Source organism: Felis catus, chromosome C1, assembly GCF_018350175.1.
Source record: "Felis catus isolate Fca126 chromosome C1, F.catus_Fca126_mat1.0, whole genome shotgun sequence".
Taxonomy (NCBI): domain Eukaryota; kingdom Metazoa; phylum Chordata; class Mammalia; order Carnivora; family Felidae; genus Felis; species Felis catus.
In genome coordinates, this window is record NC_058375.1 from 84,590,662 (window position 1) to 84,607,905 (window position 17,244).

The 17,244-nt window shown below is 37.1% G+C and overlaps 1 long non-coding RNA gene across 1 annotated transcript; it reads left to right on the forward strand.

Moving 5' to 3' along the window:
* Positions 1–32: 32 nt before the first annotated feature.
* Positions 33–11,810, forward strand: LOC109502496. Its single transcript, XR_002161114.3, has 2 exons — positions 33–327; positions 10,228–11,810. It is a non-coding gene; the product is annotated as an uncharacterized LOC109502496 (long non-coding RNA).
* The last annotated feature ends 5,434 nt before the right edge of the window (positions 11,811–17,244 follow it).

Consider the following 17,244-nt stretch of genomic DNA (forward strand, 5'->3'; position numbering starts at 1 on the left):
GTGACCTGTGAGAGTAGATCATAAAAAGTACTATGACCTCATGTTACTCTTAGATGCTGGGTCTAGACCAAGTTGGTTACCATGCTATGAGGAGAGGCCCATGTGGCAAGGAATTTGGCCTCCTGCCGCAAGCCAATTAGGAACTGAGGCCTTCTGCAATAACGAAGTTAAGTGAAGCATTTGGAAATGGATCTTCCTTCTACAACCAACCTTCATATAAGCTCCCACTTATATGTAGCTCTCACTAAGTCTGACAGCAACAAAATGAGACATTCTAAGCCAGAACTACCCAGCTAAACCACTCCCAGATTTCTGGACTCCCAATCTGTGAGATAATAATTGTGTATTATCTTAAGCCACTAAATTTTGGATTAATTTTTTACACAGTAATAGATAAGTACTACAAGTATTAACAGATTTAATTGCATATTAAATAACAGTCATGATGAAGGGTTTTGGGTATGTGCTTTTGTGGTTTGTTTTGTTTTTTGTTTTTTCTTGTTTTTGTTTGTTTGCTGGTTTGCTTTTGTAAAGAAACATTATCTGTCTTGGGGAAGGAAATGCCTAACTTTAAATGTTCGTGGAACAGAAAAATAAGAAGTCAATTATTTGAAGTGATTATTTTGTTTTCTTACTCATAACCCATTCACTTATTTAGTCTCCAATGTACATATTTCCATGTCTGCCCTGACCCTTCCAGTTTGTTCCCAGATTGCTATGATGAAGGGCACAACTGGCTGATAAACAGCGCTGTTTGGGATGGGGCAGATGAGATGCAGAAGTGGGGGTAAATCTCAAGTGAGAGAGTTCAAAGGAGATGCAAATAGGAAAGTGGGTGTTGTTCACTGTGTGTTATTTCTTGATTAAGCCACGTAAAATTGCTGCTTTTGCAGGTCACAGTTGGTTGAAAACTGGCAATTTCATTTGACATAATATGTACAATATATATTTGGTTTTATATATAATATGTATATATTAAACACCAATCCTTATTGCTTCTATGGCAAAAAAAAAATTTTTTTAGTTAAATAGAGTAGCCAAAACAAAACAAGAAGGAAAAATGAAAGACAAGAAGAGAAAAAGGAGGAGAGGCGAAGGAAGGAAGGAAGGAAGGAAGGAAGGAAGGAAGGAAGGAAGGAAGGAAAGGAAGGAAGGGAGAGAAGGGAGGAGGGAGAAAGACTTTTGGTTAGTTACTTTCATGCAAGTGGTATGATTTGAGGATTCTGTTTGTGTTCTGCCTTTGTCAATCACTGTATAACCTTGTGCAAGTCACTGAATCCTCACAATCTCAATTTTCTCATCCATTTCATGGGTGTAATAGCAACACCTACCACAAAGTTTGTTTTGAGGGTCAAATGAAATACTGTATGAAGAGAACTTTATGAAGTGCTATTCACTCCAAACACACTGTGGATATGGGACTTGGTACTCCAATCCTCAGATCCCAACCAGATACATGCGTTGTGCCTTTTTGTATACTGAAACAATTATTGGGATCTTTGCAATAAGCAAAATAGATTATATTTTCTAGGTGTTATGAGCTCAGAAGTATCTCCCAAAATCCATATGTTGAAATCTTACCCACCCCATAACTCAGAATGTGACTATACTTGGAGATAGGGCTTTTAAAGAGGTAAATAAATTAAAATGAGATCATGAGGGTAGACCTTAATCCAATATGATTTATGTCCTTGTTAAAAGAGATTAGGAAACAGATACACACAGAACACAGAACATGTGAATACACAGGGAGAAGATGGCCATCAAGCCAAGAAGAGAGGTCTTGGAAGAAACCAACCTTACTAACAGTTTGATCTCAGACTTTTAGCCTCTGGAACTGTGAGAAAATAAATTTCTTTTGTTTAAACCACACAGCCTCAGCAAGCTAATACCCTAGATAACACCCACCAGGGTGTTAGAGTGGGATCCCATATGCTATTTGAGATTCAATCATCATTTAGGACTGGCTGGTATCTGAGTAGCAGTTTTGTTGTATGAAAAGATTATTAGATTTTCTGAAGGGTTTTTTTAAGAACTATAACAAGTTGTATAATCTTAAAAAAATGTCTATATAGCTATAGAAAAGTTGAAATAATTATTCAAATGTAAGTTATTTTGGTAGTTTTTTTTCCCCTCACTTGGGAAATTTTAAAATTTTTTCACAAGGAAAGTGATATACACAGAAAAAATCTACTTTATTTGAATATGGCTTAACTGTGGCAAATTTAAATTCTAGAGTGATTTTCCTTGTGGGTGCAAATGGAATGCTAATTAATGTTAATATTTAGTCTTGCAGAAACATAATTAGAGAGGTAAATCTGTTACATTTTTCTCTCAAACCAAATAATGCACCCCATTAGAAATATTTAAGGACAATCAGAAATTTGGCTTCACTTTGCTACATCTACTCATCATTAGTGCAAAACATTGAGAGGGGACTAGACATTATTGCTACTTTTGTAATATTATTGAGTTCTTAAGGTATATGAATATCACTGGAAAAATCCATGTAATATTTTCAAGGCAAAATTAATATAATTGTGTTGCACCAATGTATTTTGTTGTTGCCAGAGATCCCTACAATGTTATTCTACATTTTATTACCATTTTATATATTGTTTTAATACCTTATTCCATATTAATTGATTTACATTATTGTCCCTCTGTGCCTCAAGCAGTGCATAAATATAAACTCACCCTCCTTAAGATAATAACTGCATTGACTATTGATTACAGCTTCTATTGAAAACTTCACAAAAATATTAAAATCTTCCATAACACAATAGCCTTGTGTGCCCTAGGGTACTGTCATAATGTATTGTGTTTAATTTCAGGGAATGTTTGAGTAAATTGTCTTTTCATCAACCCATAGTAACTTAGCTGGTAGTTATATATGCTGCATTTTCTCTTTTTTTTAGTTTATTTATTTATTTTGAGAGAGAGAGAGAGAGAGAGAGAGAATCCCAAGCAGACTCTACACTGTCAGTGCAGACCCCAATGCAGGCCTCAAACTCATGAATGGTGACATCATGACCTGAGCTGAAATCAAGAGTTGGATGCTTAACCAGCTGAGCCACCCAGGTGCCCCTATTCTGTATCTTTTGAGAGAGAGAGAGAGAGAGAGAGAGAGAGAGAGAGAGAGAGAGAGAGAGAGAAACATTAACATACAAAAAGTTTCTTCTTTGTCAAGCTCTAATCTTGATTTTTTTTAAGGTATGTTTATTTTTGAGAGAGAGAGACAGAGTCCAAGCAGGGGAGGGGCCGAGAAAGAGGGAGACACAGAATCTGACACAGGGTCCAGGCTCTGAGTTGTCAGCACAGAGTCTGACGCAGGGCTCAAACTCACAAACTACGAGATCAAGACCTGAACTGAAGTCGGTTGCTTAACCGACTGAGCCACCCAGGTGCCCCTCTTTCTCCTCTTCTTGTGTGCTCCATCACTGTCTCATATCTAACCATACCATGGTGGTATGTCACCTTGATTTGAGATGCTTAAAAGTTTTATGACTTTTCTTACATTTTTATGATAGGTTTCATACAGAAACTCTCTGAGAAGATCTGCTTTCCACCAACATTTTAATTCATACCTAACTGGTAATGGGTCTTATGAAGCAGTAACTGTCTTTCTCCCTTATGCTCTGAGTGCATGCTGTGATGTTCACCTCTGGCTGAGATGCAATCCATATATTATCTATGTAGCTACACTCTCTCTGGCAAGTAAATGAAGGATTTTATTTTCCACCTTTTAACAGGAAAACCAATTCTTCATTAGGAATTGAGCTGAAAACATTTCCTTGTTGCTGATGCTTAGTTAAGTAAGGTGTTATAGAGAAATTTTATGACCACTCTTATGTAAGTTTCATTTTCCTAATATTCTAAAATCTTTTCAATGAAGTATGTTCCATTGTCTTTTATTATCTAGTATTGTTGTTGAAAAACAAGTGTAACCCCACTTCTCACTTCTCTGTAGGTAGTTGATTTTATTCTTTTAAGTTTTTAGAATCTTCTCATTATTCCTGATTTGAAAAAAATTAGAATTATATGCCTAAGTGTGGGTCTTTTTAATTTATACTGCTTGACACTTAAAAAAATTTAATGTTTACTTATTTATTTTTTTAGAGAGCGAGAGCAAGAGGGAGAAAGTATGGGGGAGGGGCAGAGAGAGAGAGGGGGAGAAAGAGAATCTCAAGCAGGTTCCAGCCTCCACACTGTCAGCGCAAAGCCCAATGTAGAGCTTGATCCCACAAACTGTGAGATCATGATCTGAGCCAAAATCAAGAGCTGGATGCATAACTGACTGAGTCACCCAGACACCCTTGCTTGATACTTTTAATCTTAAAATTTGTGGTTTTTCTTAACTGTGGTAAATACTCATATTATTTATTTGATTAATGTCTCCCATGTCTTTCACTGAAAATACTTTTACTGTGTATTTAACCTCTTTATTTGATTTTCCATGTCTCATCACTCTCTTTTGTATTTTTTATATTTTGAGGCCTACATTCTTGGAGATATTCTTCTATCTCATTCAGTATCCTTGTACTTTAGAAACATCATACCATAACAAGGAGGTGTATAAGTTATTATACCCCTTTTTGTCCTCATATACATTGAAAATTAGATATTGTAACTTTCACAAGTAACATCAATTTGTCATCACTAAATTTTAAGTAATTGCTTACCACAATTATATAATCTCACAGTTAGAATGGGCCAAGATCCAATATCAGGGCAGTAAAATAATCTAGAATTTAATGAATGATTGCTAAGCACATGTAAGTAGGCTAATTTAAAATGTTAGAAACTTACGATGAAATATGGACAATTTAAATTCACAATTGAGGTCATAAAAAGCAGAACTGAAGCTATAGAAAGGCAGTTCAGTGACTGAGAGAAAAATTTCCTTGTTCTTCTAGAATACAGAAATAAAAAAAGGTTAGAAATATGTATGTGGAATAGAAAATGGAGATGTACAATACACATCACTGTAGATTTTTTTTTTCAAAGGGGAAGTAGATTCAAGTCGAGGCCCCAGATTTCTTATTAGATGTAGTTCTTCCCAGGAGCTGGCATGGAAATAAGGCCAATGCCACTACTTCTTGGAAAAAGGTCCAGCCAGCCATTACCATGTATGTTTCCTTTCATTGTCAACTTACAGGATGTTTTTCCAAAGTCATAGCTGGTTAAAGGAGGTGGGCTCTGGGATTGCTTGTGACTGCCCAGTAGAGGAAAGCCTAGGGAGAGCAGTCTTGGACAGTACACTCTAGATGTTGAAGTCAGTATGTTTTTCTTTTCTCTCTGATGTGTGTGTTCTGGATTTCTTTTTCCTTGCTGTTGGGATGGTGAGATGCAAGACCTTGGGGAAGACAGAGGAGGCCATTGACTTGTTGGGTCCCTACACTATCATAGGGAACAAATTTAATTCTTTGAAGAACTAGAACTATATAGGAATAGAGGCCTAAATTTAAGACAATAGTAGAGTGTTTCTTTGCCAATATTGTTTCCCCTGAACACTCCATCTCTCCTTCATGAAATTGGTAAGGGTGTAGTCACTGTTTATTTAGGATCCTGGTTCCTTTAAGGACTCTTTCTGTCTTAATTAATAACTATCATTTACTTTTTACATACTATTTAAATAAGGAATGGATAAAGCAGACCATACTGCCATACAAACAGGGGTTGATATTAGATTGGTTAAGTGTTCACTCAAGAGACCAAGTTTCTCTGGAAATAGGGCAGACTTTTCAGACACTTTTCATTAAAATGGTAGATCAAATTCTATAAATATGGAATTTGGGGCTTTTGAATTTGTGATTACTTCATTTTGTTTTTCCTTCATCTTTAAGAAGAAACCACATGCCTTAGGTAGCAAAGTTTTATTCTTCTTTATCTGCTTATTTGGAAATTCATAAATTCTATTACTTCTTCCCTCTGGATCTCTGGTATGCACAGCCACCAGCAGGGGTTATTTAATGTCCACCAACAACCCTAAATAGGGAAATAAGGCAGAATGTCTTCTTAGGTGTCCCTCATCCAAGCCTCACAGCTCACAAGTGGTTGGCTCTTTTGCTCTTATAAATTCCATAAATGAGGATTATCAAATATTTAAACCAGAGCCAATCTGAGAGCATAAGGAAGGTATGCATCAGAGAAATGATGAATAAGCTACATTTTCTGGAAAGAAAGTATGACTATGATGTCCTGTTTGGCCCCAAAGAAGGCTTAGAAATTGGTGAATTAATATGGGAAGGAATATGAAACAAGATAAAAAAGAAAAATCCTAAGACAGCCCAGTGTAGTGCCATCTACTTCTGCTTGACACTAACTCCCTTCCCCTAAAAATTTGGAACAGAAAGCTTATTATTACATCTATTTTATAAGTAAAGGGAATGAATCTTAGAGTAACTTGCCTAACGTCACACATGTAGTATCAGAGTTGGTATTGTTAATAACAAGGCCCATGTACTTTTTTCTCTAGCCTGACATCTCCCAATTAAAATGCAATGTGATATGTGTCGGGATTCAGGTAAGTTAGGGGAGTATGGTTTTAAGTAGACCGAGGAGGGTAAGTTATGAAACAGCTACCAAGGTCAGTGGTCTATAAATTAATTAAATACTCAAAACATATTTGTGCTTCCTAGAGTAGTGATTGCCTCAGACACACTAGCTAGAAGTGATATGTGTAATTGAAAGAGCCTTTGTGGTATGATATTCAGCAAAGAAAATCATGCAATCAAGAGACTCTTAATTCCCCATTTTAGCGAGTTACACAGAGATACACGCTTCTGATGCAATGTTTCCATCCATGGAATTACAGGAAATTAAGGAGGAGGAAAAGGATATAAAGTGGCTGCAGCGCAGGATGACACAGCATAACTCTCACGCATGAAAAAAAAAAGTGCCTTTTGGATAAATAAAGTATCTGGCCTTTATGCACTTTAAGGTATATGTGCATATAAGTATATGCACTTTAAGGTTTGTTCGGTTTTGTTTTTAATCAAATGCTCCCAGATCCAGCAGGAAATTGTAGAAGGGACAATGCGAGCCCAGCTGCTGCCTCTGGAGAGCAAAGACTGATGTCTCCTGCAGCTGGGAAACCTCATAGCTGATAGGTCAAGATTGCAAACGGATAAATTCTGTCCTGATCCCACTCCCACAGGATTTCAATTCATTGAGCTTTTAGTTTGTTACTGACCCAAATAAAATGTGCGAGACTCTCTTATTTTTTTTTTCCTTTGCTTTTTTATTTCCCTGTCCTTCTTTGGTTTCTGTGAATCATGTATTCACGGGGAAGCTGGATGGTATGAAATTCACACACACCGACATGTAATTCTTTCGTTCCACAACAACCTAATACATAAAGGTTTACTTCATCTTCCTATTGGGGTCACCCATCTGGCTATCCCGGAGAGAGAAAAGCAGTTTGAACAAAAAGACTCTTTTTGGTCTGAGCAAATCCACACCATCAAGAGAAAGCAGGCAGGATTAGATGTAACTGACAATGCAGCCTCCCCGTTTCATCTTTCCCCCACTTCTCAGTAAGCCAATTCATCCATCCAGGTGTGGACCGCTGACGTGAATCCTCACTGATCTATAGCTCTTTTCTAGTACATAACAAGAAGGTGTTTATAAATTCGTTTCCTTCCTTGAGACACAAACACTGTCAGCTATTGTCTGCTGTCCTTGATTGTGGAGAGTCTTCCTCCCCTTTAATTTGCCACCCATTGTGCTTGTTTAGCTCCTTAGTTTAGTTTTCTCTTTATCAGATTCTGTTATGTTTCCACAACTCCCACTTCATCTCCCATTTCCTTTTAAACAAATACCTAAGTGAAAATAACCATCTTTGTTTCTGTAGAATATAATGGATACATTCATAGGACTAAATAATAGATGAGCACAAGATCTCTAGTTTAGAAGTCTCTTTAAGGATGATCTATACCATAAGCACAGTCCATAAGAATGCTTTTTATAAGTATTGGTTGAAAGAAATAAATGAAGCAGATAAAAACTCAGTTTTTATTATTCCTTTCTGTCATTCAGTCCTCTCTGTCTTCCAAATTTAACCCCTTCCAAATACTATTCAGGCAAAACCCACACAGCTGTTCCTTTTTTTACTTGGCATCCCTTGATATCCAACTTAGTGGAGAAAGGACATTAATATTTATCAAGCCCTTACCAATGTCAGACACCATATTAAGTAGATTTTTGCGTGCTATATGTAAATCTTCATAAAGATTCCCTTTCCAAAGATGACTCAGAATGGTTAAGGTAAGATTTCTTCACTCAAAATGTAGAAAAGTCACGAATTTATTGCTTCAACCAGAACAACAAAAAGGATGAACTATAAAATTTATATCGTTTTTTTACAACCAAAAGGGAGGTAAAGTACACAAAAAAATTAATGGAACTAAATTTCAGAACTTCATAAGCTCCTCCTAAGAGAGAAGAAATTGCCTATTATGTTCATCTCAGGAAACAAAATGGGAGAAGATGTTAAGTCCAACATAGTGCGATTTACAGGGTAAGGAGAAAACAGCCAAACTTTTAAAGGCCACATATAGTTTGGCATAGCAGATTAGAACCTTGAGGAGCTCCAGATACAGAGAGAGTCTGTACCCACCTGTCAATTCTTTCTCATGAGATCTTCACCAGTATACAGGGCAAAGGCTGAAAAAAGTAACAGCAGGGTCTAAAGAAATCCCACCAAGTTAATGGAGCCTTCACTGAAAGCATAGCAGAGCTCACTAAAGGCTGAAGAACAGAAGGAGGACAGAGAGATCTCTGGACTACTAAAAGGTGGGGTAGAGTGCAGAGAAAGCCTTTTGGTGACTTAAAAACATGACTGTCAAGCCCTAAGACATCTCAAGATTTTTATTGGTGCTTAAATCCCAAGTACTACTTGAGGGAGAATTCTAATTGGGTCATCAAATTATTTGGAACCAGTGGTGGCTTGTAATTTACCCAAACTGTAACCTCTTCCAGAACTCAGTTCAATCATGGATTACAGGAAGGAGCATACCCTTCAATTGGGGTAAATATCATTTATTCAGTCTCTACTATTGTTTGCTTATTGTACCAATATCTCAAGTATAAATTACAAGACATGCAAAGAAGCACAAAAAGGTGAACCATTCTCAAAACAAAGAATGGTCAATAGAAGCAGACCCAAAGATATTCCAGAGATTAGAAACAACAGACAACTTTAAAATAACTACTATAAATATGTTCATGTGTTAAGTGGAAAAGGTGAACAATAAGCATGAATACATAGAGAATTTTAGCAAAAAATTAACAATGCAAAATAATAAATGAAAATTCTACAACTGAAAAATACAATATTGAAAATGAAAATCATTTCATGGGCTTAAGAGCAGAAAGGACAATTCAAAAGAAAAAAAAAACACGGTGAACTACAAAAATCATAGTTTCTATATCTGTCAGAAAGTTAAGGTACAGGGCCGCCTGGGTGGCTCAGTCAGTTAAGCGTCCAACTTTGGTTCAGGTCATGATCTCCCGGTCTGTGGGTTTGAGCCCTGCGTCGGGCTCCGTGCTGACAGCTCAGAGCCTGGAGCCTGTTTCAGATTCTGTGTCTCCCTCTTTCTCTGACCCTCCCCTGTTCATGCTCTCTCTCTCTCTCTGTCTCAAAAATAAATAAATGTTAAAAAAATTAAAAAAAAAAGAAAGTTAAGGTACAAAAAATTAAATGAACTACATTTCAGCATTCCATAAACTCTTCCTAGTAGAGAAGGAATGTTCTGCTCTTCCCACCACTCTATAGGCAAAAAGTAAAGCAGAATGGTTAGGGTGTTTCCCAGAGGTTAGAGTTATTAAATAGAAACTCTGAGATTTTTATTTAGGTCATCCCGACACCAAAGCGTAGGCCTTTTCTATTATAAAGCTCTGTATCTCAAATTATACTTGCTTTTCTTATTATAGTGCTTTTATTCAGTTGCTCCCTACCAGATGTCTCCTAATCCAGATCACAAAACGCCTCTGTGTCCTCTAAATCAGTTCCATTTTCTGTAATCCCAAATTGAGGTATCTGCATACAAAAAATTGCTACCATTATCAAAACTAAATGAGGTCTACACTAAATCCCAATTTAGATGGAATTGTTGATACATACATAGATATAGACACAGACGTTATTTAGAGCCTTAAAGTGATACTTGAGCTGGATTTCCAACTAGTCTTTTTAATCATAGGCCCTTTCATTTTCCCTCCTAGACTCCAACATTTACTATTCTCTTGGACCTCTTTGATGTGATAGAAGAGGAGTCTCAAAATCAAATGTCTTCTGTGGCCAGGAAGATGAACTAAATGTACTAAGCAAAATCATCTGAGTAATCAGGCAATAGAGAGAATGAAAAATGCAAAAATGCAAAGAGCTATCAAGTGATACCATGCCAAAATGTATTCACATTCAAATGTATTTTTAACCGTCTCTGGATCAAGTTTTCAGCCAGATCTGTTCCTTACATTAACAGTTTGGTTTACAGAATAGAGCACGGTGGTTAAAATCTACTGTGACAGTCAAAACAGACTCCAAGCTCCAGCTCTGCCACTTGCTGACTTTAGTAACACAGGCCTTGTCATACGTGGATTAATGTGAGCCTTAGACCCCTTTCTAATCAGAGGGTAATAATAGCAGTACTTCTGCATAGGTCATAATAAAGACCAAATAATGGGGTAACCTGTGTAAATTGATTTGAACAATGCCTGATGCACAGTGATTTCTCAATAAATATTAACTATTATTAGTATTAATGAATCTTAACTAAGTTTTCCAAAGAGACTTACAATTTAGTGTTCAAATTTATTCTTAGTAGGATCTAGAAAGGTTTATTTCAAATTAAATGTTTACTGGGATATTAGTATTACAATCTATGCTTGCAGTTAATCATACAAGGATAATATATGTGATCATGTATTAAGTACAATGTATTATACATTAGCAATGGTAACTTCCTGATGACTGATGGCTAGTCCGTTATTCCATAATGGCATCTATATATTTTCCATCATATTCACAGAGTGCCTGTGATTTCTTTATTTTCAGAATTACTTTCCCTTCAAAGTGTGCTGCTCTGGATATATTTCCCTGGAAAGTCATTTTAAAAATATTTGATGATTCTGCAGACCCCTCTTTATTAAAAAAAAACTATAAATATTCAACTCTAAATGTAAATAAACATTTAAATGCAATGATGGCAAAGTTTCTTCTGGAAGTGACCGTTGAAATGAAAATGACGCAGGATTATGGTTCATTTTATATGTTATTTTATCTATTTGCCATGTTAATAAATTTCTGTTGACAGGATAAACCTGTTGGCTGCTGTTTCTCTTGCTAACAGCCTATTTATATGCACCATATAAATGTTTTATGGGTAGATTTCCCATCATAACTTGACTTAGAGCAAAATAAAGATATTACATTGCTGAAGGACATCTTCTATGGTCACAGTCTCTTGATGACTTTTAAAAGAAGGAATTTAATTTCTCAAAACATCATAAAATGGTATTTCTTTTCCTGAAATATCTGTTGATCATTTGTACAGCAATTTCTCTATGCAAACCTTTCATATGAATATTTTATATAGCCTCATCATAATATTAATATGATATTATTAATTTATAATATTAATTTATTCAATAAATATTTATTAATGAACCACTCTATGCCAGACCCTGAGGATACAATGGTAAACAATACCGTCATGGTCTCTGACTGTGAAGTGTGCTATCTAATGGGGAAGGCATTCATTAAAAAAAAAAAGAATTATGCCAAATATGATTTAATTATTTTCAATTATAATAAATATTACAAAGCAAAAGCAATTTTCATTCATTGCATTTATTCATTTACCAAACACATATTGAAAGCCATGTCATATCATCAGGAAATATGCTGGGTGAAAAAAAAAAGATGAATATCACAGTCCCTCTATCAAGAAGTCTAACTTAGTAAGTCTAGAAGAGATAACTATATACACAGTAAAAGATGATAAAGGACATAATAGAGACTTACAGGTAGTAACACGGAGACATAGAGGAGAGACTGAGACTCTGACTGGGCAAGTATAGTGTAGGCTTTCCACAGGAGGCAATGTTTTAGGTGGGTTTGGACAAATAAACAGAATATAGCAAAAGACAAGGTGTGAAAAGAGAATCCAGGTAGAGGATACTTTCTTTCTTTCTTTCTTTCTTTCTTTCTTTCTTTCTTTCTTTCTTTCTTTCTTTCTTTCTTTCTTTCTTTTTCTTTCTTTCTTTCTTTCTTTTTCTTTCTTTCTTTCTCTCTCTCTCTCTCTCTCTCTCTCTCTCTCTCTCTCTTTCTTTCTTTCGTAAAAAGGGCACTGATGTAAAAAGAATCATGTATTTATAAAAAGCTTATTGCTCCCATCACTTAACATATGTAAAAACTGTTGTATGAAATGCAGAGGTGCAAATAAGTGTTCCTCGCTCTTTTGGACTTTTAAAACCTAGAAGTTGCAAGAAAAAAATACAAATAAGTAAATGGTATAAAATGTCTGATCATTGTATTAGAATTCCATGCCAAATCTATAATGTGATTTCAAACACTGAGTGATATTTTTTAATCTGGGGAAATTAACATATTAAAAATCATTAAAACAATGTGAGGAAAAGAGCAAGAGGGGAGACAGACCTAGTTAAATATTTGAAAATAAGTACTTAACACTTCTGTAATTTAACTGGTTTGGAATTAGTGAATGAATAAACAACCACAGGTCCATGAATATATGTAAATTTAGCAATGGAAGAAATTGTACATCCAGTCAGTGGAAGAAAGTGGTTTTTTTTAACAAAGGATGCTAGGAAAAAAATAAACATCTTTAGATTCTTGCACCATAATTATTCTTCCCTTCCTTTTGGACTTCCCAAGAACTCTGCTCAAGGCAACTCCTCTCCACTATCAGTGGGTTGGGCAGAAGAACTGGGTTTAGCTCTGCCCATTTCTCTCTCGCTCCCCGCCCAGGACTGGCTTGTCTGCAGAGAGCATGTCTCTGGTCTACACTCAATACACAGTGAACTTGTACTAAACACTATGTCCCTCCAGCAGGCATCTGCTGTCTGGCGAGGCTTTCTGGGATAAGGCTTTCTGATTTGAGGCAATGTGGGAAGGTGGTGTGGTGTTCAGTGGTAGAAAACCCACTGTGGTCTCATAAATAAGCAGTGTTTTGGTACATGGGCCAAATCTCTGAAAGATCAACAAGGTTTGGCAGTTAGCTTTAAAAAGAAAAAAAGGCAGACTTCTAGTCTAGTTAGAGTGGGTGTCTTCAAGCTTTGCTGTCGCTTGACTAAGTGTAGACTATTTGGGTTTCTGACCCTAGTAGGTGGTGCTGGTATGTAGCTCACTATATTTTTACAGGTGTACCCATGGCTGTTAATGGCGACAGCCTGAGCCAATAGCTTTAAGACATAGACATTAAGCACCTGAGCCATGCAGGCTTCTGACCTTGGTGCCTTTAGAGGTTACCCCAGGTTTGCCCAGAGGTAAGTGGCCTTAACCAAATAGAAGGAAGTCTTCACAGGCCTTTGATGCTGCAGCTTGATTCTGAGATATGTGGGGACAGCTTAGCCTGGCATTGCAGGGTAGGCTGATTTGGGATTCAACTGTTTTCATGGATTGATAGGCAGCATAATATTTGCTACTTTTAACTGCAAACTGGCAGATATCCCTGTGAACCAGTGAATTTCTGGCTTTAAATTGCTAGTGCTGGGCCTAGAGAGGCAATGTTAGAAAACTGCTCGGATCCTATTCTGCATCTGTGGCCCTGTGCAGGGACAAATCTTGGGTCTATGTGACTGGTTTAGAGGCTCCAGAGTCACATCTTGCTCTGTGGTCTCTAATTGGTCCGGATTCCTTAATTATGTCAGCTCTCACCATGGCTTTAGGTTTCTCAATTCCAATTTTTATATAACCTAGTGAAGCCTGGGGAGAGGTATTGGGCCTTCTCAGCCCTTGGGGATACAAGCTTCAGAAGCATTCGTAGCAGCTACAGTTCAAGGATCCATGGAGGGATTTCTCCATTTGACCAAATGTAGGAATGAAGAGAAAACCTTCCTAATAGATAATTTTGTAGGTTTAAGCAAGTCCATGGCAAAAGGCAGGGTAATGGCCACAATGCCATAGGACCACCAATGCTCACAAGAGATTGTATAGATAGAACTCACCATCCACACATCTTGATGGTGCCAGAAACTCAGTGTTCAAAGGCAAAATGGAAATTAAAGGATTTTGCACAAAGGAAGACTTTTTTCTAAAAGATGATAACTGCCCAAATGAAACTCTTTCTAGGAGATTTTTCCCAAATAAATTTTAGGTCACTGGTCATTGACTCTGGCAAACACATACAGAATAAGGCTAACATCAAAATTTTCCTTCATCCACCCCCCTTTGCCCAGACACCATCGAGCCTGTGCTGATGTTATGATCACCCTGAAAAAAAGCAGAGAGAGTGTCACAGTGCTGCCTGGAGAGTTCCTTCAGGGACTCCTGGAGTCAATCATTTTTAAATCTTCAGTGTAGGAGCACAGTTATAAAATCTGATGCATATACTTTGAAATATTTGGGCTTCTTGGATAGTTCAGTTGGTTGGATGTCTGACTTCGGCCCAGATCATGATCTCATAGTTTGTGGGTTTGAGCCCCACATCGGGCTGTGTGCTGCCAGCTCAGAGCCTGGCGCCTGCTTCAGATTCTGTGTCTCCCTCTCTCTCTGCCCCTCGCCCACTTGCTCTCTCTCTCTCTCTCTCAAATATAAACAAACATTAAAAAAAATTAAAAAAAAAGAAATATTTGGGCTTCTTTAGACTAAGGTCAAGGACTATATAGTTGCCTCTGAGGCCCTGAAATAATCACTCATTCCATTAACTCAGCAGCTGAGGGGACCCCAGCTCCACCCAATGTGGAAAACTTCCCCAGCTGATCCTGAGCAAAATAGGGCACTTTAGAGGATGGATTAAAGACTTTTATTTCTTTGAATATTTTATTCATTCGACAAGAGACTTTTATATCAGACTTGGATTTATTTTTGACTTTAACTTTGGACTTAAAAAGATTCCAAGTTGAGAGGTATTTTCTCCCTGGGAATTTGGTAAAATGACAGGGTTTATAGTAGAAATTTTGCAGCATCTCTGGGATGTTTTCTTTATTATTGGAATATCTTAATTTCATTACCGCATTGGATCAGATGGGTAGTTATAATCTGAAATACGACATAAAGAAACGCTTTTTGGCTTTGAGCACAACATTACCTTGGGTTCAGAGTCATAATGTCAACTAGTGACTCATTTTAGAGTCATCCTGGACCAAACCTCTACTGCCCACCAGAAAGATTAAGGGAAGGGCAGTGGTGACATGCAGGGGAATGGTTATATGATGATGAAAGTATAGGAAAGGAGAAATATCTTTTTCCTGTACCCTTCTAAGTGCATAGCTAGGGGCCCTATACTAAAAGATTAACAAGAGAAGAGCATACATATTTATTTAATATAAGTTTTGTGCAACAGGAGAGACTTCCTAAGCAAATTAAGCCCTGAAGAAAACTGTTTTTATGCTGGTTTGACAAAGAGTGGAGAGTTGTGAAAAAATGTGGTAGGATGAAAAGGGGTCTGAGCTAAGGGTAGTAAACTGGGGAAACAGCAAGGCCTGCCCCTTCCTCTTGGGACCCCTCCATCCTCAGAGATAAGGATGCTCCCTTCCTCCAGGTATAAGGAGGACATCTCTCACACGAGGAGCTTATGACTTGCTTCAGGAGAAGGTCAGAAAAATCTTTCTGGCACCTGCCATTTTCCAGATTCCTTCAGCTTGAAGTATTCATTATGCCAAAGTGCCATATTTGGGGGTAGTATGTCCTGAACCCTGCTAAAAGCAAGACTGCCTATAAACTGCTGACTTTCATCTCCCAGGTACATAGCCACAGCCTGCTTGGCCATAGGCTTAATAGTCAAGTCCAGTGTATTAAGGACACAAAATGCATGTGTGTGTTGTATACCTTTCAACTCTTAATTATCTAGTTTCCAAAAAGAAGGATGGTCCCTGAACACTAACAGCTGCTTGCTTCACCCCCTTCATTCCTCCCCTCAGAGGGTAACCTGATGTTTTGCCTGGTGTTTTTTCTCAATTCAGTGGCTTTCAATTACTTCAACTTCTAAACCGGGGATATTTGGTCTTTTTTTTTTTTCCTTTACCTCTTGCTCCCCAACAGGATAAGTGGTCTGGGTACTAATGTTCTACTCTGGAGACTCAAAATTTCCCTCCAGTGTGCTCTCCAAAGACTAGATTGGGGAGAAGGAGTCAGCAGGCCCATTTAGGTCTTGTAGTCCCCAAAAGATTTCTCAGTAAGTGCTAGTAGTAACCAGCTATAATAATTACCTGTTGCCCTAATAACGTAGCCTAACAAATACCCTACAACTCAGTAGCGTACAACCACAGCACTCATATTCACAGGTGGCAAAGCAGCTGGGGACGGTGCTGTGCTCCATGTGTCACATTCTAGGCCCAGACAGGAAGTGCAGCATATACCTGGGCATATAATTCTCGTTTGAAGATCAGAAGCTCCCAGAGAGGCCATCATAAGAACTGTTTTCTCTTAAGGACTAATTTTGGAATGGGCACACTCTCACTCCCACCAATTGGATGGAACATGGAACAAGTGCCATGGCAACATTTGAGGGTTAAGGAAATGCTCTCCCCATAGAAGTCTTGGGTGTAGGCAGGGAGTGAATAAGTGTTGAACAATAATATATACTATCTGGAAATATTAAGATAAATTACTGCTTCTGATGCAGTTAATGTGAAGAATAATTCATCAGGAGGCTTGCCTTTTATCTTTCCTATTCTGTCCACAAGAGAAAGATAAATAGATCTCTTTTTTTAGTTTAAGAAGGTTTAATTTAACTGAAATATGCTAGAAAGAACTAAAACAAATTGTGTACAAATTATACAATCAAATCCAGAAGACACTGTGTGAAATTTTTATCCTTCTAAGTTCTGACAATTCTATCCTTTTTAAGGGCGATTTGTTAGTTTTTTTTTAAGTTATAATAAACAGACAAAATATATTAAGTATTTTGGTGGTTTCAAGAGTTTTTTGCATCTGTAATCCATTTGATTCTTATATCAATCCTATGAGATGTATGTATATATTTATACATATCATATACACACATATATGATACTAAATTTATATATGCATAGGTCCTTTAAAAATAAAGGACCAAG